This window comes from Trichechus manatus, unplaced genomic scaffold (genome assembly GCF_000243295.1).
Source record: "Trichechus manatus latirostris isolate Lorelei unplaced genomic scaffold, TriManLat1.0 scaffold00002, whole genome shotgun sequence".
Lineage (NCBI taxonomy): Eukaryota > Metazoa > Chordata > Mammalia > Sirenia > Trichechidae > Trichechus > Trichechus manatus.
The window spans coordinates 21,735,770-21,746,489 of NW_004443938.1; the positions used below are offsets into that span (position 1 = coordinate 21,735,770).

Below are 10,720 nucleotides of genomic sequence, written 5' to 3' on the forward strand. Positions count from 1 at the left end.
GTAACTAAAGTGTGTGTGTGTGTGTGTTAGCAAATCACAGACATCATTTAATTTCACCTATAAATATTTTAACTTGTATCACTACAAAATAAGGGCATTTTTTAACATACACAAATACCTTTATCACCCAGAGAAAAAGCAGTGGTTATTTCCAGTACCATTAAATGACTAGGCAGCGTTCATATTTCCTGGTTATCTCTCCTCCTTCCCCCTTTTTTTTTAACAGACAATTTGTTTAAATTGGAATCCACACACAGGCTCCACATCCATGTGGTTATTTTATGTATTAAGTCTCTTTTAATTTACATGTTCCCACTCCCTCTATTCTTCTTCTTGCAATTACCTTACTGAAGAAACCAGATTGTTTGTCCTATAGAATGTTCACATTTTGAATTTGGATGATTGCATCCCAGTACTTGGTGTTTCCATTGTTTTTCTAACGCCTCTATTTCTTTATACCAGTTGTTAAGTCAAGAGGTTTGATTAGATTCTGGTTCCATGTTTTGGGCAATTCTACTTCACAGTTGGTGTTGTAAATATCTTATTGCATTTCACCAGGAAGCACATAATACCCGGTTGTCTCTCTCTTTTTTTTTTTTTTTTTTTTGTTAAGATTGACATACTGGGAAAGATGTAAGGCCAGAGGTAGCCAGGCCTGGTGTCCTCAAGTGGGACTTGGTAAGTGTGAGAGCCCATGGGCCCAGGAGCTGAGCTCTACCTGCAGCCTTCCACAACAAAGCTCTGTGAATCAGCCCTCAGCTTCTCCCCTCTGGAGAAGTGTCATCTAGGCATCGTGACAGCTGCATTTAGACGACAGCACTCTGGTTTTCTGCTTGCAGACTCTATTTGATCTGCGCTCTGTGAAAACAGGACTGCACAGCTAGAGGAAAACCAGCCGCACCAATACCACAACATACAACTTAGGACTCAGTATATGTGAAGTTTAATTTTTTATGTATTGATTTTTGTTGCTAAATAAACTTAGCTAACCTACTCAACCACACTGAACTGCATCTTTCAGGCCCAATGGGGAGCTGAACATACACACTCACCTGGCCCTCACACTCCCCCTCAGGAGGACTATTTGCTAAAACAAGAACACAAAATCAGGCTACAAAACCGAAAAACCAAACTCGTTGCCGTGCAGCTGACAGAGCCTTCTATCAGAGCCAAAATGTTCATGATACACTAAAAACACACTCATCATACTAATCACAACTTCAATGAGAAAAGACAATCAACAGTTACCAACACCAAAATGAATTCTGTGCAGAAATTATGCCGAAAGTAGAGAGTTCTCATATACCCACCATCTCCACGCACACTGTTCATCCTATCATTAATATCAGCATTCATGTGCTATGTTTGTTACAACTGATGAACCAATATTGATCCATTATTATTAGCTAAAGTCCATAGTTTATATGAGAGTTCACTTTTTGTGTGGTACAGTCTAGTCTTAATGGGTTTTGATAAATGCAAAATGTCATGTGTCCACCATTACAGCTAACATACAGAATAGTTTCACCCTAAATATGCCCTGTCTTCCATCTATTCATCCCTCTTCCCCTCCTCCTGAGCCCCAGAAATGCTCATATTTTAACTGATTTTATTCTACTCTATGCTTATTTCCAGTTCTTAGGATGTGTTCTGCCCATGAATACAAATACTGTCACAAGGCAGTCACAGGGCTCCTTTGTAATATTTTGAAATAAATAAAGTCTCCTCACAGATGATATAGACACCCTAAAGTTATATGAGGTCTTGACCAGAGTAAGAGATGCTAAAGCAGGTTTCAAGCCTAGAATCCATTTTATGTGAGAATTTGTTTAAGGCTATAGTTAATACTAGAATCCATTTTGTGTGAGCATTTGTAAAAGTTATAGTTAATAATTAGGAAAAGTTCCAGGAAGAAATGAGAGTACAGGCTGAAACTCATCATTTCATTGTTTCTCCTACCTAGGGGAGATATGTTCCGTGAAGGGTACTTGATCCTAACCAACAAAGAGGCTGTGCTACAGAGAAGTTATGCTCCCACAAAGGAGCATATTGCAATTTCCTTGTGACTGACCTGAGAACCCACTGCAAGTATCTAAGCCAAGAACAGATGTTGCTGGGTTGTCCCCAAGGAAACCTCTCCATAGTAAGTAAATGGTATCTAGCTAACAAAGATACTTTAAACCCTTCAAACCATTCCTACGTGCTATGTTTCACGCCTTTGAAAATGATGTATTAATGACTAACCAATCAGAATTTTTTTAACTGCACTTCTTTCTGTAACAGTATATTAGAGACTCCCGGACTGTGATTCAGTGGATTCTGCTGGTCTCTTGTGCACAGTGCACTCTGGCCGGTCCCTCATTGGAATGACTGTCTTTGTCTCGGCTTAATAAAATGTTTTTCTTTAAATTGGAGTCTGGAGTCTTGTTCCCCTGTGACACTCAGAAAGAAAAGCTTCCATTATAAAAATACTCCAACAGTCATCATAAAAACACTTTTAAAACAACCATCATAAAAATACTTTTAAAACAGCCATTATATAAATACTTCAATAGTCAGTTACGAATTCTCTTAAATGAAAAATACAAATCCTAAGGAAAAAACACGGAAGTTATTTTAAAAAAAAAATCATATGGCAGTTTAGAACTAATAAAATACAAAGACCAAAATGAAAAATCTCACTAAGTGAGCTCAATAGTAGAGTGGAAATAATAGTGAATAGAATCAGTGAACTTGAGGACAGATCAGTAGAATTTACCAAATGTGAACAACCCCCACAAAAAAACTGATTCAAAGAGAAATACAAAGGGCTCAATAGGGGCCCCTAACAATCAGATCCTCAGCATAAGGCCAAGTGGTGCTGACACCCCATTCCCATCCCTGAGACCCAAGTTCCCCCCATGATTTTCACATTCTAAATATTATGCTCAACACTGTACTGGCCTAAATAAATGTGACAGTGATAGTTTCCCCTTTAACACTCCCCATTAGACCCATGCACCCACACATACACAGGCCTACTTGCTCTGTTTAGCAGAATTCAGAATTCTCGTTTTCACAAGAATTTACCATATACCAAGGGACTGACAGAAGAAAATCAATTCAGAGAATAGAAGAACCAGCCTGGCCTACAACAATTGCTCAAACCGGGAAAACCTTTGGTGGAGCCCTAGACAACTTGCTGTCTGAGCTCCAGAGGCTCTCCTGTTCCACTGGGGCACCCACATAAAGATGATATCTGTTGTCTTGGTCTTCTAGTACTGCTATAACAGAAATACCATAAGGGGATGTCTTTAACAAATAGAAGTTTATTCTCTCATAGTCGAGTAGGCTACAAGTCCAAATTCATGACATCAGCTCCAGCGGAAGACTTTCTCTCTCTGTTGGCTCTGGAGGAAGGTCCATCAATCTTCCCCTGGTCGAGGAGCTTCCCCACGCAGGAACCTCAGGTCCAAAGAAGGTGCTCTGCTCCCGATGCTGCTTTCTTTTGGTATGAGGTCCCCATGTCTCTCTGCTCACTTATCTCTTTATATCTCAAAAGAGATTGGCCTAAGACACCGTCTAATCTTGTAGATCTCATCAATATAACTGCCACTAATCCATCTCATTACATCATAGTGATAGGATTTACAACATGTAGGGAAATCCCATCAGATGACAATATGGTAGACAATCATATAATGCTGGGAATCATGACCTAGCCAAGTTGACAGATATTTTTGGGGGACACAACTCAATCCATGACACCTGCCTAGTGTCCTCACTTCCCTCCACCACATGGCCATCTCTCACACTCAGCCCTCAGTGGGTCCTCTATGCACCTCAAGGCTCTTCACAGTCAAGACCAAGGAGGAAAATTTCCCTTCAGGGTCTCCCCGGGTCCTATTTGCTCAGCAATAGATACCACTCTTTTCTAAGAATTTATGAGAAGGAAGTCTCTCCCTTCCAGTTAGTGCCTGTAGCCTTCCCACAGAGACCTGACAAGGTAGAGAGGGAACAGAATGTTGTAGTAAGAGCACAGGCCCTGAAGTCAGTCTCTCTGGGTTCAAATCCAGACTCTATTGACTTCTAGCCTCCGTGCCTCACTTGGTGTCCTTGGGTGGTGCCAATGGTTAGTGCACTTGGCTGCTAACCCCAAGGTTGGAGGTTAAAGTCCTCCCAGAGGTGCCTCAGAAGAAAGGCCTGGTGATCTACTTCCAAAAAATCAGCCACTGAAAACCCTACGGAGCACAGTTCTCCTTTAACACACATGAGATTGCCATCAGCTAGAGTCAACTCAATGGCAACTGGATTCATGGCCTAAACCACACATTAGTCCATGGTAGCCACTCAATCTTCATCTGGCCTATCACTTAGATGACTCCAGTCATCCCCACTGGGCAGCCCTGCTTCTATCCATGTCAGAATCACTAAGTGCAAAACAGGTGTTGTAGACAGAAGTAAGTGGTAAGTGAGGGGCAGAGTGTCCCTGGTTGTTGGGAAGACCCACTGTGTCAGTTATCAATTTATTGCTTCTCAGCTCTAAATTTACCCTTTAATATACACTCTACAATAATGAATGGCATTCCTTTAAGCAATTCTCCTTTACGGTGAACCCGATGTTAAGCACCCTCAGTACAGGGTGCTGGAGGGGCACTGCAGCAGGAAGGGATGTTCCTGCAGTTTCCCACTGCTGTAAGTCAACTGTGTGAGTGAGAGGACATTTAGGGAGCTCTGCCCCAGCCATGTACCCAAAACCTGTGGTCCCCCTGTAATCTTGCACCCTTGGCCAGGCCTGGTAACAACCTTTGTGTTGCTCGCTCTACATGGAAACCAGTTCCCCAAACGCCAGCTGTCCCCATCAGTGCCCCAATTGCCTTTTCAAACCTGTATGCCAGGCTCATCCACCACCACAAAGGTTCCCACTGCACTCACCGCCACCCATCACCATTCCCTCCCTCTGCACACCCACAGCACCTGATGTTGCTATCTTAGTTTCAGCCTTCTGCACTCCAGAAGGTTGTCTACTGCTTGTCCAGTTTTAGCAGATCAGGTCCAGACTAGGCACACCATCAAACTTCTCTGCTATCCAGCGGGCTGGACTACACCTTCTTGAACAGGTCTGAACCTTAGTCTTAGAAAGAGAACCCCCTTCCAAGTTTGCCCTTTCTTGGGTTCTCTCTCTCAATCCTACATTATAATATAGGGTTTCCTTATATTTTATATTTACTCTTATATAAGAAAGAAGCCCTGGTGGAGCAGTGGTTAAGCTCTTGGCTCTAACTGAAGGATTGTTGGTTTGTACTCACCTAGCAGCTCAGCGGGAGAAAAGACCTGGTGATCTGCTTCCATAAAGATAACAGCCTAAAGAAAATCGACAAACCATTGGCCAAACTGACAAAGGAAAAACAGCAGATGAAGCAAATAACCCACATAAGAAGTGAAACAGGAACATTACACCAGACCCAACTGAAATAAAGAGGATCTTAATAGAACACTAAAAAAATGTATTCCAACAAATTTGAGAACCTAGAGGAAGTGGACAAATTTCTAGAAACTCACTACCTATCTAAACTAACACAACCTCAAATAGAAATTCTGAATAGCCACATAAGAAGAGAGGAGATTGAAGAGGTAATTAAAAAAAAAACTCCCAACAAAAAAAGCCCTGGCCTGGAAGGTTTCACTTGAGAATTCTACCAAACATTCAGAGACGAGCTCATACCAGTACTACTCAAACTATTTCAGAGCATAGAAAAGGAAGAAATACTCCTAAACTCACTCTATGAAGTCAGCATAACCCTGACACCAAAGCCAGGCAAAGACACCACAAAAAAAGAAAATTACAGACCAGTATCTCTCACGAATACAAATGCAAAAATTCTCAACAAAATTCTAGCCAGTAGAATTCACTATCATATCAAAAAAATAATACACCATGGCCAAGTGGGGTTCATCATAGGTATGCAAGGATGGTTCAACATTAGAAAAACAATCAACAAAACCCACTATACAAACAGAACAAAAGAAAAGAATCACATGATCATCTCAACTGACACAGAAAACGCACTCAGTGAATCTAATACCATTCCTGATAAAAACTCTGAATAAAATAGAAATAGAAGGGAAATTCCTCGACATAATAAAGGGTATCTATACAAAACCAAGAGCCAGTATCATTCTCCATGGAGGCTGAAAGGACTCCCCATGAAAATGGGAACAACAAAAGGATGCCCTTTATGACCACCCTTATTTAACGCTGTGCTGAAAGTCCTAGCTAAAGCAATAAGGCAAGAAAAAGAAAAAAAGAGCATCCAAATTAGAAAGGAAGAAGTAAAATTATTCCTATTCATAGATGGTATGATCCTATAGATAGAGAACTCCAAAGATTCCACAAGAAAACCACTGGAGCTAATAGATCCAGAAAAGTAGCAGGGATACAAGATAAACATACAAAGATCAGTTGGATTCCTAGACACCAATAAAGAGAACCAAGAAAAGAAAATCAGGAAAACAATACCATTTATAATAGCCCCTAAAAAGATAAAATACTTAGGAATAAATCTAACCAGGAACGTAAAAGACCTATACAAAGAAAACTACAAAACACTATTGCAAGAAACCAAAAGAGACCTACAGAAATGGAAAAGTATACCACGCTCATGGCTAAGAAGACACAATGTTGTGAAAATGTCAATTGTACTCAAAGCAATCTACAGATATAACGCAATCACAATCAAAATACCAACCGCATTCTTGAACGAGATAGAAAAACTAATCATCAGCTTTATATGGAAAGGAAAGAGGCCCCAGATAAGCAAAGCCTTACTGAAGAAAAAGAACAAAGTGGGAGGCCTCACACTACCTGATGTCAGAACCTACTATACAGCCAGGGTAGTCAACATAGCCTGTTACTGGTACAACGATAGATACATAGACCAATGGAACAGAATTGAGAACACAGGTGTAAATTCAGCCACCTATGGTCAGTTAATCTTTGACAACAGACCAAAGTCCATTAAATGGGGAAAAGATAGTCTTTTTAACAAACAGTGCTGGCAAAACTGCAAGAAAATGAAACAGGATCCATACACCACACCATACACAAAAACTAAATCTAAGTGTATAAAAGACATAAACATAAAACCTAAAATGATAAAGATCATGGAAGAAAAAATAGGGACAATGCTAGGGGCCCTAATACAGTGCATAAATAGAATACAAACCATAACCAACAAATACAAAAATACCAGAAGAGAAATGAGATAACTGAATTTTCCTAAAAATTAAACACTTAATGCTCATCAAAAGTAAAAAGAGAACCTACACACTGGGAAAAATTTTGTGGCTACGACATATCTGACAAAGGTCTAATCTCTAAAATCTATAAGATATTCCAAGACCTCAATAACAAAAAGACAATCCAATCTGAAAATGGGCAAAAGACATGAACAGAATCTTCACCAAAGAAGACATTTCAGGCACTAACAGACACATGAAGAAATGCTTCCTATCATTAGCCATTAAAAAAAAAACCCATTGTTGTCAAGTCAATTCCAACCAAAACTACAATGAGATACCATCTCACCCCAATGTTACTGGCATGAATCAAAAAAACAAAATAACAAATGTTGGAGTCCTTAGGGGAAGACTGGAACTCTTATGCATTGCTGGTGGGAATGTAAAATGGCAAAGCACCATGCATGTGAAAGCTGGACAATGAATAAGGAAGACTGAAAAAGAACAGACACCTTCGAATTATGGTGTTGGAGAAAAATATTGAACATACCATGGACTGCCAGAAGAACTAACAAATCTGTCTTGGAAGAAGTAGAGCAGAATGCTCCTTAGAAGCGAGAATGGTGACACTCTGTCTCACATACTTTGGACATGTTATCAGAAGGGACCAGTCCCTGGAGAAAGGCATCATACTTGGAAAAGTAGAGGGTCAGCGAAAAAGAGGAAGACCCTCAATGAGATGGATTGACACAGTGGCTGCAACAAAGTGCTCAAACATAGCAATTACTGTGAGGATAGATGGTGTACGACCAGGCAGTATTTCATGCTGTTGCACATAAGGTCTTTATGAGTTAGATCTAACTCAATGGCACCTATCAATAACAACATTCTATATGACTGTATAGATTTTATCATTCTCCTCACTTCTTTCTGAGCCCTCACCATCAGTGCCTTTAATGTCCATATTCTACCAACAGTCTGTTTAAGACAATCTAGGCTTTTTCTGTCATGGGCCTCAATGTTCTTCTAGCCTCCACCCATTATCCAATTCCAAAAGGCCTCCACACTTCTAGGCATTTTTTACAGCAGCACCCTGCTTCCAGGTACCAAACTCTGCATTGGTTTCCTTTGGCTGCTTTCACAAAATATCTGGCAAAGGAGGGAGACTGCTAGTGCATCCGCATCTGCAGAGGACTGATTGTATGGGAATGTGTGTGGAGCAGGCTTGTGGGGCACTTGTTTCTGAGGGCAAGGGTGTTGTGGTGTGTGTATGCCTGAGAAATGTATGTGCAGAGTGGTGTGGGTGTATGAGTGTAAACTTTTATGTGGGAAGATTTCAGGAAGCCAGCCAGCCAGCAGCCAGCCCCTTCAGCGCCATTTGTTTGTTTGTTTTTTGGTTTGTATTTTTGTTTGTTTTTTGATATTGTTTTCTTGGCTTTTTTTTTTTTGTTGTTGTTGTTGTTGTTGCTTCTTTCTCTCTCCTTTCCTTCCTTTCCTTTCTTCCATCACCCCAGCCCTGTGTGCTGCCCCCAACTTCTTGCTGGGCTGTGCTGTACCGTTCGGCTGGTTACGGCCTCCCCAGGTCTGCACCACACACACAGGCCAGCTCTCTCAATGCCATATTTTTTGTTTTTCTTTATTTTTCCCCTTCTCCCTCCCACATAGGCCCTGTGTTGTCTCCCCCTTCCTGACTGGCCGTCCAGTCCACCCAGCGAGAAAGACATCAGCTTGCCGCCACCCCAATTCTACCCTGCTCCAATGGCCAGCGACCCACCATATTTTTTGTTGTTGTCATCATTGGTCTTTTGTTTGTTTTATTGTTGGTTTCTTCTCTTTCCTTTCCTTTCTCCAGCCCACCTAGCCCCATGCCCCACCCATGCCGCTTCTCGACAGGCTGAGCCATGTTGCTCTGCTAGAGAGCCACTAGAATACAGCCTGGGTTTGCGCCGCCCCAACCCACAAAATCCTACTGCAATGCCATTTTATTTACATTTTTCTTTTCCTTTCTTTCTTTATTTTACTTCATTTTTTTGCTTTTCTTAAATTTTTTTTGCCTGTTTCTCTCTTCTTTCTCTTCCTTCACCCACCCACTTAGCTCTGCATGTCAGATCCTCTTCCTTCCCTCCTGCCTATCTGCACTGTGTGCCAAGTGCCACGCCCCTAAGCAGCAATGATGTGGTTCACTGGACTCTGCCCTGCACTGCTCCCCAACCCTGCCTCACTGCCCCCAGTTCATGCCACAAACTACCCATCCCACCGTTCCACCCCCACTGGACCTACCCTGCTGCACCACAGCTGAGTGACCGGCCCTGCCCACCTGGACAAGGTGGTAAGAAGTATCATGCCCACAGGTAAGCAAGCTAGAAAACACACCCAGTTTGCCCACCCTGACATAACCAAATGAAGCAAAAAAATAGGATAAAACAATCAAAGGTACAATCAACAAACGAAGAAAATAATTCTTGAATGTACCAGAGACAGCAGACAATATCAAAACATAGGAAAAAAAAAAAAAGAGAGAGAGAAGATGGATCCATAAAGTGACCAAAATAACACACCAGATGACCTTCTGCTGGAAGAAAAGGCACTGGAACTACCTGATAGGAAATTCAGAACTTGAATATTCAGGGTTCTCCAACAGATGAAGGAAAATGCAGACAAAAATAAGGAAAAAATAGACAGAATCATCGAGAAGACAGACAAAACAACAGAAAAAATCATGAAAATAATACAGCAACAAAATATCAAAATAAATAAACAACTAGAAATCATACAAATACAGCAAATAGAAATTCAAAAGATAAACAACAAAATTTCAGAAATGGACAGTGCAACAGAAGGTTTTAGGAGCAAATTTGAAACAATGGAAGACAGGATTAACAAAATTGAAGACAAATCCTCAGATACCACTTTGGTTGAGCAAAAATCAAAGAAAAGAAAGAAGAAAAATGAAGAAACCCTGAGAACAATGTGGAATACAATCAAAAGCAAAAATCTGCATGTGATTAGAGTTTCAGAAGAGGGGGAGAAAATGCAAAACACAGAGAGGATCACTGAAGATTTGCTGACAGAAAACTTTCCTAAGATCATGAAAGACGAAAAGCCGACTATCCAAGAAACTCAATGAACCCCATATAGGATAGACCCTAAAAGAAAAACACCAAAGCATATCGTAATCACACTCACTAAAACCAAAGACAAAGAAAGAATCCTGAGAGCAGCTCAAGAAAAACAAAAAGTCATATACAAAGGGGAAACAATAAGATTAAACTCTGATTACTCAGCAGAAACTATGCAGGCAAGAAGGCAATGGGATAACATATATAAAATCTTGAAAGAAAAAACTGCCAACCAAGAATACACCCTGCAAAACTCTCACTCAAACATGATGGCAAAATTAAGACATTTCCAGATAAACAGAAAATAAGAGAATACGTAAAAACCAAACCAAACTTACAAGAATTATTAAAGAGAGTCCTTTCATTAGAGAACCAACAATATC

At 40.7% G+C, this 10,720-nt stretch overlaps 1 protein-coding gene across 1 annotated transcript in view; it reads left to right on the forward strand.

The window, feature by feature from the left end:
• LOC101346789 (uncharacterized) overlaps window positions 1-10,720 on the forward strand; it is a 47,649-nt gene that overhangs the window by 18,452 nt on the left and 18,477 nt on the right. The window lies entirely within an intron of this gene.